The following is a 19,629-nucleotide window of genomic DNA, read 5'->3' as shown; positions in this document are numbered from 1 at the left end:
TTGCCTGCTCATTGCTTTGATTGCAGTGGATGCGAGCCTTTGCTTAAGCAGATTAACATACTAGGCAAAAGTAATAACAAAACAGCGCGTGAGCTTTTGGAGGCCTATCACATAAAAGATAAAGGTGATAAATGTATTAGCGACACTTCCGTCAAACTTTACAATAAGGAAAAGTATTTTCTGCGCACCTGTTGTTGATCAGGAGTTGCTTGGATATACCCCCTCTCTCAACCTCCTTGTTATTTGGATGTGATTTTGCATATATAAGGCACTTTCGCACAAATAAACCCAGTTGATAGTTTGCGCTCTTTCTGTTCCTTTGGCCTTTCCTGTGGTTGTCTTTTTATGCGCAACATGGTTTCTTCAAAAGCAATGTACCAACTTGCCCAACAAGAAGTTCTTCTAAACTACCCAATTTCAATGAAGACAGAAGATAACGTTGGAGCGGACATCATGGGTAGAGCCAACTGAAGAGCTCTATGTATCTCTGGAATGTAACTATTTGGTGTTGTAGTTGATTTGTGGTTGTTGCTGTGTTAATGTATCTCTGGGATTTATCTTGTTGTTGCTGTTGTTGGTGTTATGTGATCATACAAGGGAGTGTATTGTGGACACGAACATGTTTATTAAGGACTCTGTACGAACAACGGCAGTGGTGTGTTAGTGTTCTAAAAACGCAATTTGGTGTGCTGTGTTAGTGGTGTGCGTTTGGTGTGTGCTGGGCATCTGCGGTGTGTTATGTGCTGGGTCCGGAATCGCCACAGAAGATAGTCGGTTGGCTGCATGGCATGGAGATGAGGATGACGTTAGCAGTTTTTCATGGAAAAACTCTTGAGAGAGGGGGCCCTTGTCACATATATTAAGGAGCCTTGAAAGGGGGTTTAATAGCTCAGGCACCACCAGAACCAGGAAGGCAGAACCAGGCGCAGAACGAGGCCTTCTAGGCGTCCGCGATTATTCTAGAGCCCGGCAACAGCACGCGCTCAGTGATAGCACTGCCGCTACCTCGTTGTCACATCTTCGTCTTTACAATGGCCCCCGGGAATGAAAGGAGCCATCCTGGCGACTCAAGGCATAGTGCAGATCAAGAGTTCATGGTAAGGCTTGAGGCGACTGACATGCACCGTTTCATGGCCTCGACGGCGAAGGTCAGAGGAGGGTGTCAGTGGTTCGACGACATAGTTCACAGGGGAAGGTTGAGAAAGAACACGGTAAGGGCCTTGGTATTTGGCTTGGAATTTGGACGACAGGCCAGGAGAGCCAGCAGAGATCCAGAGCCAGACAAGTGAGCCGGGGGAAAGGGGTACGTGAGTTTGACTATCGGAATCCCGACGCTCTTTTTGTCGATTCTGGTCAGCGGACGTGAGGGAACGGGCGAGCTGGCGGCATTCCTCAGCATACTTGGCAATTTCAGAAGCAGTTGCGCAGTCAGATGCATCAAGATGGTAGGGAAGAATGGTGTCAAGCATGCTTGTAGGTTCGCGGCCGTAAAGAAGAAAGAACAGAGAATAGCCTGTGGTGGACTGGACGGCGGTATTATATGCGTAGGTGACGAACAGAAGAACGAGGTCCCAGTTGGAATGGTCGGGAATGATATACATGGTGAGCATGTCACCGAGTGTCCGGTTAAACCGTTCGGTGAGGCCGTTGGTCTGAGGATGGTACGCTGTGCAGGTTCTGTGAACGATGCGGCACTCTTGCAGAAGCGCCTGGAAAACCTCGGATAAAAACACACGGCCGCGGTCGCTCAGAAGCTCACGAGGGGCGCCGTGGCGGAGAATGAGCTGGCGGAGGATGAAGAAGGCCACGTCTCGCGCTGTCGCCGCCGGAAGAGCCGCCGTTTCAGCATAGCGCGTGAGATGGTCTATGGCGACTATAACCCAACGGTGACCTGAAGGGGTAGAGGGCTGGGGCCTGTAAAGGTCTATGCCGACGCGATCAAAGGGACAGGCAGGGCAAGGTAATGGCTGCGATGGGCCAGAAAGGCGCTGTGACGGAGATTTGCGGCGTTGGCACGCAATGCATGAGTGAATGTACTTGCGTAAAAAGCTGTACATTCCACGCCAGTAGTACCGGTGCCGAAGTCGAGTGTAGGTTTTCAAAACACCGGCATGAGCAGTCTGGGGGTCGGCATGGACAGAGGCGCAGACTTCAGCTCGTAGCTGGCGAGGGATGACGAGGAGCCATTTTCGACCGTCGGGCATGTAATTGCGACGATAGAGGAGACCGTCATGCAGAGTGAAGTGGCGGGCTTGTCGCCGAAGTGAGCGAGAGGCATCTGCCGTAGGGGGCCCAGACATATGGTGCACGAGAGATGTAATCCAGGGGTCCTTGCGCTGTTCCACAAGCATGTTTACCGAGCGCAACGAGGACAGCTCGGAGTCAATGCTCGAGATGGTCGCAGTGTCGGAAGGCAGCGGAGACCGGGAGAGGGCGCCAGCGTCAGAGTGCTTACGGCCAGAGCGATAGACGACTCGAATGTCGTACTCCTGGAGGCGCAGAGCCCAGCGGCCAAGGCGACCCGATGGATCCTTCAACGATGACAGCCAGCACAAAGCGTGATGATCGGTGACTACGTCGAAGGGGTGGCCGTAGAGGTATGGTCGGAATTTGGTTATCGCCCACAAAATAGCCAAGCACTCTTTTTCTGTGACGGAGTAAGTGATCTCGGCCTTGGACAGCGTGCGGCTCGCATAGGCGACAACGTATTCTGGAAATCCAGGTATTCGTTGGGCGAGCACAGCACCAATGCCCGCGCTGCTAGCATCCGTGTGTAGTTCTGTCGGGACGTTAGGGTCGTAATGGCCAAGGATGGGAGGAGAAGTAAGGAGTCGACGTAGGGTAACAAAAGCTTCATCGCACTCAGAGGACCATGACGACAAGGAGTTCTGGGCTTGAAGCCGCGTCAAAGGCGAAATGATTGTAGCGAAATTTTGGATGAAGCGCCGAAAGTAGGAACAGAGGCCAATGAAACTCCGCAGTTCTTTGAGAGTAGAGGGCTTTGGAAAGTCGGCAACAGCGCGAAGCTTTGCTGGATCCGGAAGGATGCCCGCTTTGGATACGACATGGCCGAGTACGGTCAGTTGGCGAGCGCCGAAGTGGCATTTCTTCAAATTTAGTTGCAGGCCGGCGGCGGTGAGGCAGGTCAACACTTGGCGCAGACGAGTCAGATGTGTGGAGAAGTCGGCCGAGAAAACAACGATGTGGTCGAGGTAGCAAAGACACGTCTTCCAGCGCAAGCCGCTCAAGACGTTATCCATCATGCGTTCGAATCTTGCGGGGGCATTGCAAAGACCAAATGGCATGACGTTAAATTCGTATAGTCCGTCGGGCGTGACGAAAGCAGTTTTTTCACGATCGCATTTGGACATGGGGATTTGCCAGTATCCAGAACGCAGATCCAGGGACGAAAAGAATTCCGCACCTTGCAGACAATCGAGGGCGTCATCGATGCGTGGCAGAGGATAAACGTCTTTCCTAGTTATTGTGTTTAGGCGGCGATAATCCACACAGAATCTTATGGAGCCATCTTTCTTTCGAACCAGCACGACCGAGGATGACCAAGGGCTGTGCGACGGCTGTATAATCCCACGCTCGAGCATGTCGTCCACTTGCTCGTTGAGGACTCGACGCTCTGTCGCTGACACGCGATATGGGCGCTGTCGCAGAGGTGGATGGGAGCCAGTATCGATGGTATGGTGGACATGTGAAGAACGCCCGAGGGGAGACTGGCACGCGTCAAACGATGAACGAAATTGGTGTAACAGGTGGAACAGCTCGTCACGGTAGGGAGAAGTGAGATCTTGATCGATGGCGCTATACAGAATGTCAGAGGGCGGTGGGGGTGACAGCGGAATAGGAGTAAGAGAGTCCAGCGATGGCGGGAGAGCAGTTTCTCGGTCGTCTTCGAGTTGCAGAAGTTCAGCCGGTTCGACGCACCCAAGGCATTCACCATGAATCAGGGTCACTGGAGATGAGACAGGGTTGCTGACGAGCATGGCTGTCGTTCCGGAGGTCACCGTGAGAACAGCGAAGGGTAGCGGCATGTTCTTGGGGCGAAGAAATAACTCCGAGGGGGTAAAGAGTACAGTTACAGCAGGTTGGTTGCGTGGTGAGGCGCACGAGAGGGATACAAGGACAGAGGAATTTGCCGGGAGCTCGACATCGTGAGACAGGTGTACTTTGGCCGGTTATTCAGGAGACGGTGCGGCCGGGTAGGCGTTGGGCAGGGCAGAGAAAGTAACTTCGGCGCGGGCACAATCGACGACGGCGGAGTGCTCAGAAAGAAAGTCCCATCCTAGAATTACGTCATGGGAGCAAAAGGAGAGGATCAGGAATTGAATGATGTACAAGACGTCTTGAATAACGACTCGCGTGGTGCAGGTTGCAAGCGGCTCGACCTGTTCGGCGGTAGCAGTGCGAAGAGAAACTCCCGAAAATAGCGTCATGACTTTCTTCAGTTTTCGACAAAATTTCGCGTCCATACTTGAGACAGCAGCTCCGGTGTCCACGACAGCACAGGTTGCAACACCTTCGACAAAAACATCAATAACGTTTGTTGGTGAGAGCAGAGGCCTTGTAGAGTTCCCAGGGGACGCAGCTCTTGCCTCGGGAACTGCGCTCATTAGTTTTCCGCAGTGGAAAGGCTGGCCCGACGGCGCATAGGAGATAGGGAACGGCGCCGCGGAGAAAAGGAACGATGAGAGGTGGCAGCCTGGCGGTTGGTGGAGAAGGCAGGAGGCAATGGGTCCGCTTGCACGCGGGGCGGCTGTATATAAAACCCATACGAAGATGGTGGCAGGACGTCTGCGGCAGTAGCGGGCTACATGGCCGGCGAGCGAAGCCGCAGGCAAAGCAAATAGGCCTATTGTCGCAAGTACGCCACAAACGACCGTAGTGCGAGACTGCCGGCGTGAAGCGAGGCGACGGTTGTGCCACCTGAGCCCGATACGAGAAATCAGGCGGGGGCGTCGAAGGTGGCGGCGCTTGAGTGGCGTCTTGAAAAGGGCTCAAGGTATGGGATGGTGGTCTGGCAAGAACGGCGTACGTAAGAGTGGCAGCCACAGGTTGCTGGGGCAGAGCTCCTCGTAGCTCTGGCACAAGCTGGTGGCCGGCTGCATGGCTAGAATCATTTTGAACGCATCTTCATCGATACCCTTCATGATATTTTGGATCTTATCAGCCTCGGTCATATCGCTGTTCACGCGCTTGCAAAGATCCACCACGTCCTCAATATAACTAGTAAATGTCTCGCCAGGCTGCTGAGCCCGTTCGCGTAAGCGCTGTTCGGCGCGAAGTTTGCGCACGCCAGGACGGCCAAATACCTCAGTGAAGGTCGTCTTGAACGTGGACCATGTGGCGATATCGGCTTCGTGGTTACGGAACCAGAGGTTGGCGACATCAGCCAGGTAAAAGATTACGTTGTTTAGTTTCATGGCGTCGTCCCAGTGGTTGTGCGTGCTGACCCGCTCGTAGGAAGCCAGCCAGTCCTCGACGTCAGAGTCGCCGAGCCCACTGAAGACAGCCGGGTCCCGTTGTCGAGGTGTGCCGGAGCAGACAAGCGGAGCAGCCGGTGGCTGGGGAGCCAGGGGGGCGTTATTCGGCATTGCTGACGTTACAGTGCCGCTGCGGAGCTCCAGGACGGGATCAGGAGCAACCTCCACCACTTGAAAGGGGTTTAATAGCTCAGGCACCACCAGAACAAGGAAGGCAGAACCAGGCGCAGAAAGAGGCCTTCTAGGCGTCCGCGATTATTCTAGAGCCCGGCAACAGCACGCGCTCAGCGATAGCACTGCCGCTACCTCGTTGTCACATCTTCGTCTTTACAGCCTAAATGAAATTTTAAAGGAAAGAGTTGTGAAGAAGACGACGTGAATTAACCGAAGAATAAAGAAGAGGAAGAAGCATTCGGTGAGGTGGAGAGAGATGTTGGTGGAGAAGCATTCGGTGAGGTGGAGAGAGACGATTGGTGGAGAAGAGAAGAAGACGACGACAAGGCTTACGTGGACTAACACCGAGGCTATAAAAGGGCGAGTCAGAGCGAGGCACAGGGGGGAACAGCAGAGAAGCAGAGGCTCTGGCGGGTCAGGGACACTTCGGCTGGAAGAGAGCGACGCCGGCTACTGCTCCGGAGAGCTCGCGTTCTACGGCAACGCATCGTGGACTTCCTGCCGTGCCTGAGCCCGTTCCGGGGAGTCAACAGAGGACGCTACCACCTGCTACGGCCAGGGGTGTCTCCAGCGCTGTTGTCACCCATCCGGTGTTACGTTTCGCCTGCGACGCGCGGTATAGCCGGCGCGGATGCAACGGACGCCGGGGCTGCGTTCAAAGTGGCGGTCATTTTGGGCCCGTTCAGTGCTGCCGTAACGCCTCTCGCCAAGCGCGTCCAGGCAGGTTTCAATGCCACGTGTCGTCGTGTGTGCGTGCGTGTGTGTGCATGTTGGTGCCCACGCTTGTCAAAGCGCGGCAGCCGGGGAGAGGAGCTCCCCAACTGGGAGGCGAGGTCTGACCGGCGCCGGCCCGGCGGACGCGCACGTCACGTCTGAACATGTCTGAGCGTCGCCGTCTCGTGCGACTCATCCCCAGCCGTTCCTTCTTGCCCTCGACTCCGAGCGTATAAATAGCAGCTGCCCCGGACGCCAAAGGGACTTCGATTTCTTCCTTCGAGTAACGTGGTCGCCCTGACCGGCTGCTCTTTTGCGATGCCAGAATAAACAAGTTGTTCTGTTGCCAGTCGACACATCTTTTGCCGGGACCTTCGGATGTTTCCAGCTTTGCCCCAGGCCGCCAGGCCAACGCTACCCTTGGGGCTTGCAACCCTTTTGCAACAACTGGTTGCCAGCGGTGAGATCCCGACAACGGAGGCCAGCAGCGAAGATATGCGGTCAACTGTATGCTGAGCAGCACAACGACCATCCGGAAGCAGTGCAACGAGCCCTGTGTGATGACTGGTTGCCTGCAGCGGAACGACTGCGCTGAATTCTTGGCTGCGAGGTTTGGTGAGTGCGGGACTCTGCCAGGCTTTTGTTAGTGTCAGAAACAGAGCTGGTAATTGTGGTTGTCGTTGCTGCCGGGTTAGTTTGCGGCAAGACAATAGTAGGCAGTAGAGAAAGCAGCATTCGGAGCAGCCATGGATTTGAAGTCGTTGCGCAAACCGAAATTGCTGGAGCTTGCAAAAGAGTTGGGTCTGGATGTCTCAGACAAACTCAGAAAACCAGAACTGCTAAGGGCTATTCTTGAGTTGGAGGCTGAGGATGACGAGCTGTCGGAATGCCTTGAGACCATTGAGGAGAGGGAGCAAAAAGAGAAAGACGAGCGCGAACGTAAAGAGCAAAAAGAGAAAGACGAGCGCGAACATAAAGAAGAGCGCGACCGTCAACACGCTTTGGAAATGAAGCGTCTCGAGGTAGAGATGGAACGCGCTCGTAATGGAAGTCAGGCACACGGTGCAGGAGAACGAGTATCGTTCAAAATGACTGACCTGATACGGCCGTTTAAGCTTGGAGAGGACATTGGTTTGTTCCTGGTTAACTTTGAGCGAACGTGCGAGAAGCAGGGGTTCTCTCGGGAAACGTGGCCACAGCGCTTGCTCACTTTGCTACCCGGCGAGGCGGCCGACGTAGTCGCTCGCTTGAAGAGAGAGGAGGCAGAGGATTTCGACCAAGTGAAATCGAGTCTGCTAAAAAAGTACACGCTGTCAGCGGAGGCGTTCCGTCGAAAGTTTCGAGAAAATGAAAAAGGTAGAAGTGAGTCATATACAGAGTTTGCCTACAGGCTTATGTCAAACATGCAGGAGTGGCTCAAAGAAGAGAAAGCGTTTGGTGACCACGAGAAAATTCTGCAGTGTTTCGGGCTGGAACAGTTTTATAGTCGGTTACCTGAGAACGTGCGGTACTGGGTCTTGGATAGGCCAGACGTTAGTACAGTGGCTAAAGCCGCCGAGCTAGCCGAGGAGTTTGTGACGCGTCGGGCTCGCGGAGCTAGGGACGGTCAAAAGGATGAGTTTGGCTCCAAGTCTGAGAGGCCGAAGTTCACACCCATGAGAGCAAGGGGGGACACGCGTAGTGCGGATGCGAGTGAAAGCAGTCCGACCGAACGTAAGGAGACGGCGGCAGCCGAAGCCGAACGCAGAAAGCGGTTCGAGAGGAGGCAAGCGCGCGTGTGTTATACGTGCCAGAAGCCGGGTCACTTTTCGGCGCAGTGTCCAGAAACAAAAAGAGAAGTCGTGTGTTTGTCATTATGTAGCACTGACGAGAACATGAAGCTTCTCGAGCCTTACATGCGAGACTTCCTCGTGAACGGGAAAGAGTGCCGAGTGCTTCGTGATTCCGCAGCTACAATGGATGTAGTTCACCCCTCTTACGTAGAACCCGATATGTTCACGGGCGAGTGCGCATGGATCAAGCAAGCCGTGGAAGCTCATAGCGTGTGTCTGCCCGTAGCAAAAGTGCTTATTGAAGGACCTTTCGGAGCACTTGAGACGGAGGCCGTAGTGTCATCTAGGCTGCCCCCCCCCCCCCAGTACCCGTACCTATTTTCGAACAGGTCCGATCACCTCCTGCGCGAGAAGGGGCTTTTGTTTGGTGAGGCTAGCGTTCAGGCCTTAACCAGATCGAGAGTTCGGGAGCTCGCTGCAAAGGCGGTAGTTGCGGGGCCGACGTTGTCGAACAATGAGAAAGGGTCGGAGGCGCAGCAAGCCGATATTCAGAGCACGTCCGAACTGAATAAAATTGAGCCTGTAGCGTTGAAGGCACCAGGTACTGGAGAGGAAATGCCCGACACGAGAATGTTAGAAGAGCTTCCGGTCGAGCTTCCGGGACTAGGCTCAGTGACGAACAGGGAAGACCCCGATCAGGTCATTAGTGGCTTAATCATTAAAGCACCGCTGTCGGCTGAGCAGAAAACCGAACTACACCAACTCTTACAAGAGTTTCAAGGTCAGTTCTCTGAGAGGCCTGGTAGGACTTCTGTCCTTACTCATGATATAGAACTTACCTCCCCAGAGCCAGTACGATCCAAGGCGTACCGGGTGTCACCCCGCCAGCGCGATATTATGGAGGCTGAGGTAAAGAAAATGCTACAGCTCGGTGTTATTGAGGCGGGTGAGAGTGATTATGCCTCCCCTTTGATTTTAGTTGAGGTACCGGGCAAGGAACCTCGTCCTTGCGTCGACTACCGCAGGCTTAATTCCATCACTAAGGATCAAATTTATCCGATCCCTAACATCGAGGAGCGCCTTGAGAAAGTTAGTAGCGCTCAGTTTATTTCCACCCTAGATCTTGTCAAGGGTTATTGGCAGGTTCCACTTACAGAAGAGGCTAGTAGGTATGCGGCGTTCATTTCACCAATGGGAACATTCCGTCCTAAAGTTTTGAGTTTTGGTTTGAAGAACGCGCCATACTGCTTTTCAAGCCTCATGGACAAAGTGTTGCGGGGACAGGAAGAATTAGCTTTACCGTATTTAGACGACGTAGCGATATTCTCCGCATCCTGGTCTGAGCATATGGCACACTTGCGGGCAGTGCTAACCCGCCTGCGCGAAGCGGGCTTGACAGTCAAGGCTCCCAAGTGCCAATTAGCACAGGCCGAGGTTGTCTACCTCGGTCACGTGATTGGACAGGGTCGTCGCCGCCCCTCTGAAATAAAGGTGGCCGCTGTGCGAGACTTCCCGCAACCGCGCACGAAGACCGATATTCGGTCGTTCTTAGGTGCCGCCGGCTACTATCAGAGGTACATCCCCAGGTACTCCGATATCGCGGCTCCCCTGACGGATGCTCTAAGAAAAACAGAGCCCCAAACAGTCGTGTGGAGCGAGACAAAGGAAAGAGCTTTTAGCGCCCTAAAGAGCGCCCTAACAAGCCAGCCTGTGCTACGATCGCCAGACTACACAAAAGGGTTCGTTGTTCAGTGCGATGCTAGTGAGCGAGGCATGGGCGTTGTACTGTGCCAAAGGGACAATGGAGAAGTGGAACACCCCTGTCGTGAGCAGGCGTACAGCGCCACCGAGAAAGAGTGTGCGTGTCTCGTGTGGGCCGTTCAGAAATTGTCATGCTACCTAGCCGGCTCGAGGTTTATCATTGAGACGGATCACTGCCCGCTCCAATGGCTGCAGACCATCTCTCCCAAAAATGGCCGCCTCCTGCGCTGGAGCTTCGCTTTGCAACAATATTCCTTTGAGGTGCGTTACAAAAAGGGGTCTCAACGGTAACGCCGATGGCTTAAGTCGAAGCCCCTAACGTGGGAATCCGCCTCAAAGTTGTTTGTTACTGATGTTTTCTTCCTGAGGCAGGATTTTTAACATATTGCTTTTGATTAGTGTTTCAAAGTGATTATGTGCTTTCTTGTGCAATTTTCCAATTTGTGGACGCGTTCTGAGTGCTGCTTGACTACTGTAAGGAACTAGGCAGTAGTATAAAAGGGGAAAGAGCCTGGCAGAGCTTAGTGAGGGTTGTCTCGTACTTGCTAACTGAGCGGTTGCGTTTCGGCGTAGTTCTAACGCTTGCTGGGAACGAGCACAAAAATGGCAACTCTCCCGAAGTGACTTTGCAGTGTCCTGTGTGATCCTGAACCCGAGAACGAGGCCTTCTCTGTGCGCTGCGCTCAAGCAACGTCGAGGGACGACCGGTTTCGATTACGAGCATCATCGAGCGACATCCCTCTGGACAGCGGATGCAGTCCCCTGACCATCGGGATCTCCTTCTCCCGGCGGGGCGGTCTGTAACGTTTCGCCTGCGACGCGCGGTATAGCCGGCGCGGATGCAACGGACGCCGGGGCTTCGTTCAAAGTGGCGGTCATTTTGGGCCCGTTCAGTGCTGCCGTAGCGCCGCTCGCCAAGCGGGTCCAGGCAGGTTTCAATGCCACGTGTCGTCGTGTGTGCGTGTGTGTGTGTGTGCATGTTGGTGCCCATGCTTGTCAAAGCGCGGCAGCCGGGGAGAGGAGCTCCCAACTGGGAGGCGAGGAGGTCTGACCGGCGCCGGCCCGGCGGACGCGCACGTCACGTCTGAACATGTCTGAGCGTCGCCGTCTCGTGCGACTCATCCCCAGCCGTTCCTTCTTGCCCTCGACTCCGAGCGTATAAATAGCAGCTGCCCCGGACGCCAAAGGGACTTCATTTCTTCCTTCGAGTAACGTGGTCGCCCTGACCGGCTGCTCTTTTGCGATGCCAGAATAAACAAGTTGTTCTGTTGCCAGTCGACTCATCTTTTGCCGGGACCTTCGGATGTTTTCAGCTTTGCCCCAGGCCGCCAGGCCAACGCTACCCTTGGGGCTTGCAACCCTTTTGCAACACCGGGTGCTGCCCCCAACGCCAACAACACCGGCATCACCTCACGGGCGCTTGGACCTGGAGCTTGTACGACGCAGCCAGCGACGGCAGCCCGAGCACGTCGAACACCACCAGCGACGCTGCCCAAGCACGGCGAACGCCGCCTCGACGCCGCCTACTGGACCCATACAACGCCGCAGCCACACCGAACCAACCGTGAGCACGAACGCCGACCGCTAATAGTAGAACACTAGTAGTAGACGCTAGTAGCAGCGTGCCCGGGTCGTGTGTATTTATAGTCTGTGTTTTGTGTTAGTTTTGTTACTTTTGTGTTCTAGTGTGCGTGTCACGTAGGGTGTATTAAATGTGCGTTTGTGTGGGTACACCCGTCGCCTTGTCCATTCTTTCAGTCCTAGTGTTCTCCGGAGAGATCCGTGACAGAGTGTGAGATTAAAGCGCTGTGATTCCTCAGAGACATGATTATAATTATTTGCTTCTGCCCTTATAATGGCATCGTTTATTATAGAGGGCGGGTAATGTTGTTTCCTTGGAATGTCCCGCATGCGATTAGCGTTTCGCGAAAACCTTTCGATCGTGAGGAAATTCGTTTGAATCTGATGGTCTGTGAATATGAGATTGAAGCTTTGGAGTGGCATGAGTGGCAGCTGTTTAAATGAAGATACTGTTGTCTGTGTGTGGGTCTGTGTGTTGTCTGTGTGTTGTCTGTGTGTTGTGTCTGTCTTTCTCTGTCCCTTTGTCCCGTTTTGCGCTACTCTCACTTTCCATGGATCATCGTTAACTGTTTTTTCGCATTCTCAGGTTACGGGATTATTTTTTCGAGAAACCAAACTCAATTATTGTTCGGCACCCTTGATCTCACGAACAGTGAACACCCAAAACTTTTAGGGATAAACATCTCGACCTATATATAAAATCAGTACAAAAGGACATTCTTAAAGCCTTCGGCACACAAAAATATGGGCCACCTGATCTCACAACAAAAGAGCGCAACGCCTTAGGCTCACTTTGTAAACAAACTGACATTGTCCTTAAGCCCGCAGCCAAAGGTGGAGGTATAGATATAATATAAAAAGATGCCTATAATAAGGAGGGCAACGGAGAGTTCAAAAACCAAAAATTCTATAAGAAACGGAAATCAGACATCACCACATAGCAACAAAACATCATAGCAAAAACTATCAATAAAGTAACCGATAAAGGGGGATTACTCCCGCGAGTAAGTAGGCCGCCGACGCCAAGGAATTCCTTTGCGCGGTATTCTACAAGCTCCCGAAAGTACACAAAGAAAATAACACAGGGCGACTAGGTCTCTAGTATTGGCACATTCACTGAACCGATCGTCAGATTACATCGATTTTCTCATCAAACATATACCGCCGAAACACCCAACTTACACACAGCGCACCAATCATTTCCTGAAAGAATTATACAATGTCACCTTCCTTCAAAGCGCTTTTCTGGTTACTTGACGTGGTGTCGCTATACACTAATATTTCACTTGACGATGGAATTCAGGCCATATAAAGCATAGAAAGAATACAAAATTCTAGACTCTCCTAGTTACCAAGTGCTGTCGAGACACTTTCTAGTTTATTCATCATCATCATCATCAGTTATTATACCCTTAAATGCGCCGGGTGGGGTTTTGCACAAGAGGGGGGGGGGTTGTAACGCATAAGAAGACCACAACAATTGATGGCCAAAACACAAGCATAAAACAGTCAATAGGCGCAAATCCAAAATCGCACTTTAAGTAATACAGGCTCTGTAATGAAAAGGAAGAGGAATCAACAATTTATGATGTAAGACGACATGTCAGGCAGTGTTAAAATCTAACAGGATCACGTTCGAACCAGGAAGTTGATTCCACTCCTGAATTGCGGCTGGTAAAAAGCATTTTTTAAGGGCGTTAGTAGATCCATGTAAGCGCAGAATGCTTATGGAGTTGAACAGACAAGTTGGTGTCCGCACTGGTGGAACTAGTACAAAATCACGGAGAATTTCGTTTTATGGAGGTTTAACGTCTCAAAGCGACACAGGCTATGAGGGACGGCGTAGTGAAATGCTGCGCAAATTTCGACCACCTGGGGTTCTTTAACTTGCACTGATATCGCACAGCACACGGGCCTCTAGAATTTCGCCTCCATCTAAGTTCGACCGCCGCTGCCGGGATCGAACTCGCGTCATTCGGGTCAGCAGCCGGGCGCCGTAACTACTGAGCCACTGTGGCGGCCAGAATCACTGAGATTGGGGAGGTTGTGGTAAAGTATGTAAGTTTCGTCGGCAATTTTACGTATAGATGGCGGTGATAGTGAAAGGGACCTTCAAATGAAGCCCAGCGTTCTTGAATTTAAACTTAACGCTTTAAATTCAACAGCTCATATTTACTTATTTATTTAAAATATCCCCAAACGCCCTCATTCGAGGGCCGCTTCCCCTCTCCCTCCCCCCTCATGTACTACATGAGGGGGGAGAGAGGGGGGAAGCGGGTACAAGGCATTGGTTAGAGTTCATAATATTGCTCTGAAACAAGCAGACCAATCACACATATTTATGAAAAATAGGCACCCACGAAACAGTCGGAACAACGCATATTGCAGGAAAATCTTAGAAATAAATAACAGCACCGCAAGAAAAAGACATCGCGGGAAAAAGTGCGCTGAAGTACAAATGAAAAAAAAAAGATAAGGAGGAAGGAAGTACGCTGAAAGAAAAAATAATTTTAGTCGTTGAAACAAGAGTGAGTAAGGTGTCAGATCTTATTTAGGTCAGATTCTGTGGCAATGTCTGATGATAAAGCGTCCCATTCAGTTACTGAGCGTGGTAAAAAAGAATGTCCATAATGGGATGACTGGCAGTTAATGAGTTTAAATTTGTAAGGATGATCCCGACGTGGAAAGATAACTGGCGGTGGCTGAAAGAATTCACCATGAAGGGAAGGATGGTGATAAAGCTTATGGACAAGTGATAGGCTGCGAACTTTACGGCGCGGTACAAAGTTTTCTAACTCGGCTTTAGACTTCAATGAGGTGCCGCTATAATATGAATAATGATAATAAGATAAATAGCGCAGCACGGTTTTGCAAGGCTTCGATGTTGCCGATGATACAAGTTTGATGAGGATCCCAAATAGCAAACGGTTATTCGAGTTTCGCACGAATTAATGTGGTATACTCGAGCTTTTTACGTGTGTTGCGGCCTCTCTTAAATTATGTTTGAGAAATCTGAAAGTACGATTAGCGGAGACAAGACTGAGATTAATATTATGACTCCATGATAAGTCGGACTGAAGGTTAATGCCATGATACTTGTAAGTACTGGTGAATTCTACACTATAGCTATCAAGAGAGTAGGTGGTAGGAATATGTGGCTTGTTGGTGAAAGACATGAGTTTAGTTTTGGAAAGATGTCACGGAATTAACAAATTAGAACTCCATGCGCTTTTCGCTGCTTCTTAGTCAGACGTCAGTAATTTGCCATTAGCGTTGCAGATTATACATCGATAAAGCACACTATCGTCAGCAAAGAGACTGATTCTAGACGTCACACAACTGGGTAAATCATTAATATTGATGATAAGAAGCAAAGTTCCCAGTACATTGTCTTGTGTAACTCCAGACGTAATATTAGCATAACATGAGTTATACCACATTTACACGGGCGACCTTAACCACAGTTAAGGTAACTACGGTTCCCCGTAACTATAGTTAGCCGCGCTCACACGGCAGACGAAACTGCAGTTACGCCACCTAACCACAGTTACCCAAACTGAGCTTGCCAACTTCCGTTTGCTACCTTAACCGACAAGATGGAGGCGCCCGTGGCAACAGCAACATCGAACGACTCGACCGCCCAGAGTTGTGTCATCCGGGAGAAGGCTCATACACCAGCAAACAAATGAAGCTGAAAATGGAAAACCTCAACAAGAAATACCGGTAAGTGCGACTTTTACCGAATGATACTCGTGCCATCGGGTTCTTGGCGCTCTTTTCGTAGTGCAGCTGAACTGCTTACGTCAGCCTTGCATGGGCGACAGTAGCATGTGTTGCCGCTGGAGCAACGCGTCGATTCTCTTCGCCGTCGTCGCACAGTTCTGGAGTGTCAAAGACGATCTTGTGAATGCATTGTTGAGGTAGTAAGGACTCGAGAGTAATGACCCCAGGCAGGAGGAGCATACGCAGCACTTAGAATCTTCGCTCGTGCACGAATGGACGGCGCTGCATGCAAACTTCGTCTTCCTCGTTACACACGTGTTGTTCGTCGTTTTTATTTGCGTATTGCGAGCTGCAGCGCTGACAGCATTGCAGTACGCGTCACTATTTCTGGCCACCTGCTATAGAAACAATGTAGTTAATTAAATTTCTAGATTTATTTCATATTTCTTTATCAGGCTTCTTTGTGTACTAGAAGTTTTTGTGAAGTAGTATACACAGTGCAGCCTGGGAAAGATATATGAAATAAATAAATCTAGAAATTAACCAAGTAAGATGTTGCTAGAGTGACAATAGTTGAACCATAATGCACAGTCGTGGTTTCGATTGCAAAGCTGCAACTAGCAGGATTTAGTTTAGCCACATTGCAAATGTAAATTGCATTCATTAAATTCACCAGTACCTGTACACATGCAGTAGACACTTATCTATGAAATTTTAGTATTGCATTAAGAATGTGTACAGTGAAGCTTAATCCACGGAGAGAAATTCTGTGATCACAAGCTTCAAACGTTTTTTAGCGACACATTTAATTGCTCACATCATATTTATTTGTCCAGGCAGCTCAGACGGACAGACACTTCAGCTGGGTCGCCTGGTGTCCCATGGATTTCTACTGGCAGCTCCACAGTTTCCTCGGCTGCCTTCCCATCAACGATGATGGGCGAGTCGAGGAAAGTTTAGAGGTAGTTTGTGATTTATAACATCGCGTGTTATCTGTCGTTCAGATCACTTCAGAATTCTATTGCTGCTCATTTCTCAGCGCGGAACTTATACTGATTATAAAATACTGGCCATCAATAGAAAATAAAGAACAGACTCAAGCAGTCCTGTAAACCACTCCCACAAACATGGGCATTGGCCTCCACATCTACATTTTTGCCTTGTGCTGTTGTTCTTTGTCATGAAGCGTGAACCAACTAGCCAAGCCGCTCCCACTGCTCGCCCATAAATCCTTGTTTTTGTTCTAGCAATTCAACGTATCGGTAGTTACCTGGTTGTCTCCCCATATACTTAATATTACTATGCCAGAGCAAAGACCGCTTTGTTGAACTGCGAGTTCAATGTGCATTGCTGGTTTAGGTTACGTCATTTGTTTCATGTGGGAATCATATATCAAGATGCACACACTACGGATGGATGCGACTTAAGTCTGATGAAGTAAGTAAGATGAAGTTATGGTATGCACCAGGATTTTGGTGCCTTTATTTTCGTGAATTATTAAGTAGATAATAAATTTCTATGTGATATCTGTAAAGTCCAAGTACTTCAATAAATCATAGTGGTGAGCTAGTTGGTGATTCATACTAGGAACGAACAACGGCGTAAATAAGGACAATCACAGAAGAGAAACATTCTTTGTGTGGTGTCCTCTTGTGTGGTTGACCTTTTTTGCGCTGTCTTCGTTCGAAGAATATTAGTAATATCTGTATTGTATTGCGTTTTTGTCTATAAGCTCTTTGACCATACCTTATTTATTGTCATTTCACATAAAATACACTCAATTGCAGGTGCAGTGCTGTCTACTCCTTCTTTCTGCATCATCCCATTTTTCGTGCTGTTTTTAAGCCTTGAATGATGAACCAACGGACCCAGCAATCCTTCCTTTGGAACGAGTGGACAGACTCGGCTCGTGGGGGGGGGGGGGGTATGTAGAGTAAGCTACTTCGACAACCATGGGCATTATTGGCAATGGGAAGCGGAAATGGCACTTGCGTCTTCAAATCGCAGCGCCTTGCGCCAGAGTTCGCACCTCACCTTCCAATGTAGTTTTGTTCAACTCAACCTCATCAGCTCGATTTACCCTAGGTCAACCATGATCCACATGCTTGCAGATGTTTAACATATTCCTTGTTATTGACTTTGATCAGCTTGGTATGCTGTCTTGTTCAGCTGTTCATTCAAATATTTATTTGTACATACTGCGAGCCATACGTTTGGCCCAAGCAGGAGGGGCACACAAATAAAAGCCATAAAACCATCAGCCGCAACAGCCACAAGTAATTTAAAGGATACAAAATCCAACATTCATCACAACACAAACACTAGGAGCCGTACAAAAATCCTCCAACTCCTTCACAAAATATTTCGCGTCACATAAACCTTAAAGGAAGGCGATTGCACTCCGTAACAGTAGTCAGAAAAAAACTGAACTGAACCCAGAGGTCCATATGAATGTTGTGGCTAGGGAATGCTGATGTACATGTTGGGATCTTCAATAATCTAATTAGTTAAGTTCAGGAAAACAAAAATTTGAACCGCTGCCTTCTTTCCAGTTGGGTCATCACAAATTTGTGTTTTTAATATATTGCGGAAGCGGATGATTGCATTACATTAGGACTCATTTAAGCTCTTTTATGAGATGATAACCTGCTGTCTTGTACGTTTCATCATGTGCAGCTGCCAGTTGTCACTGAGGCACCAGATGGCTCAGAAGTGCTCCTGTCATGGGAGGACAGCCTGCCTGAAGGAAGCAGAAGAGACGACCTCTCACAAATTGCGGCCAGCTCCCCCATTTGCAGTGCTAGTGCTGCAGTATCTATACTGCAAAGCACAGGCAACAGCAGCGGCGACAAAAGCAGAGCCAGTGGTGGCGCAAGCAGCAGTGCCGGTGCTGGCACAAGCGCCAAAAGAAGGGAACCCCAAAAGAGCCACCACAAGCGACAAGGATCTGTATAGAGCAGCTAGTTGTCCTCCGTAAAGGAGAAAGCGAGGCAGCAGCAAAAGCCGACCGCAAGGCACACAAAATGCGCTAGAAAGTGGTGTGCCTCTAGAAGCAAGAGAATGTCATAAATGCAAGCATGGTGCTACTGCTTGCCAAATCTCTAGACAACAAAGAAAATAATGACTCACTCAATAAAAAGTGAACAAAAGAGCTGGAAGTTATTTGATTTTCTATGATATTACAGCATGTGATGAGATGAAATATCTTATACTGCTGAAAGTTTTGTATTGCGTTTTAAACAGTGAGTTGTATTGTGCGGGCTGGCTACCGTGGTAGCTTGCAGTATTAGTTATTAACAGAGCACATGCATGCACTGCAGGGGTAAAGAAGTGCAATAATCAAACAAGTCTGTTGCAAGTACATTGCTGCTGCTCTCGCAGTAACACTCCACCTGCTTCTCCACTCAGAACCACTGGCTGTTGCTTGTTCACCAAGAACTGTTTGCTACAAGGCTGATATTTTTCTTGCAACGTAACTGTTTTTTTTGGGGGGGGGGGGGGTATGGGTCAATTGATAGAACAGTGGTGAATTTTGACAACAGCAAAATAGTAATGACATGAAATTGTTCACAGAAAGCATACTTTGGTTTAACGAGTTGGGATGGCAATGTAATGAAATTTATCACACTGTGGGTCTTTCAAAGCTCTAAGTATTGAGTCACATTTACATCACATTTTTGTGTTTCCTTTGTGCGTGGATGATGTCTGCAAAAAGATGAAGCTTCCACCTGTGACCGACATGATTTCGTTGCCTTCATGAGCAAAAAGAAAAAAATTCCCGCAACTATTGCTTAATTTTCGACTAGATATAAAATGTTCACTGTTATATGATTGTAAGTACCAACAGCTTTCTTGGCCAGAGGTATCCGCTTCCACTGGGCTAGCACCAGGTGCATGCAACAGCCTAGCGAAAAAATATGGTGACACCCAGGGGGCCCTTATTTGAAAGGTATATAAAGTGAATGCATTTCATTCACTATGCTGGTTTTAGAATAAAGCTGAATGGCGCAAATGAACAAAAACAGGAAGACACAGAGACAGAAAAAGTGCCACTGCTGTGTCTTCCCGTGTTTGTTCCTTTGTACCATTCAACTTTATGATGAACCAACTAGCCCAATAGCTAGTACTTCTGCTTTCAGAAGTAAGAGTGCGAAACTAAAAGCTTGTACTGCTTGACTAGGAACCAACAAGTTGATGATTGGCAGTGTGCCAAGACGGCTAGTTATACACGAAAATTATAAGCAAACAGCAAGTCATAGAATAGCAGCCAATACGCAGACCATGTGACGCAAACACAACAATGAAAAAGGTAGTACAATGGCAATGAAACAGCAACATAAACAGCAGTGCTCAACAAGAATGAATCATATAAAAATGGAAGGCTGGTGCTGGCATTTTACTATAGTCTG

General features: G+C 49.6%; 1 protein-coding gene and 1 long non-coding RNA gene across 2 annotated transcripts in view; both read left to right on the top strand.

Moving 5' to 3' along the window:
- Positions 1-19,629, top strand: part of LOC144133721 (cytochrome P450 2J4-like) — a 443,483-nt gene that overhangs the window by 165,081 nt on the left and 258,773 nt on the right. The window lies entirely within an intron of this gene.
- Positions 14,822-18,333, top strand: LOC144134584 (uncharacterized). Its single transcript, XR_013315161.1, has 3 exons — positions 14,822-15,220; positions 16,057-16,182; positions 17,897-18,333. It is a non-coding gene; the product is annotated as an uncharacterized LOC144134584 (long non-coding RNA).

The sequence above is a fragment of the Amblyomma americanum genome, chromosome 5, assembly GCF_052857255.1.
Source record: "Amblyomma americanum isolate KBUSLIRL-KWMA chromosome 5, ASM5285725v1, whole genome shotgun sequence".
Lineage (NCBI taxonomy): Eukaryota > Metazoa > Arthropoda > Arachnida > Ixodida > Ixodidae > Amblyomma > Amblyomma americanum.
The sequence above is the reverse complement of the archived record's forward strand: the minus strand, read 5'-3'. Positions and strand labels throughout refer to the sequence as shown.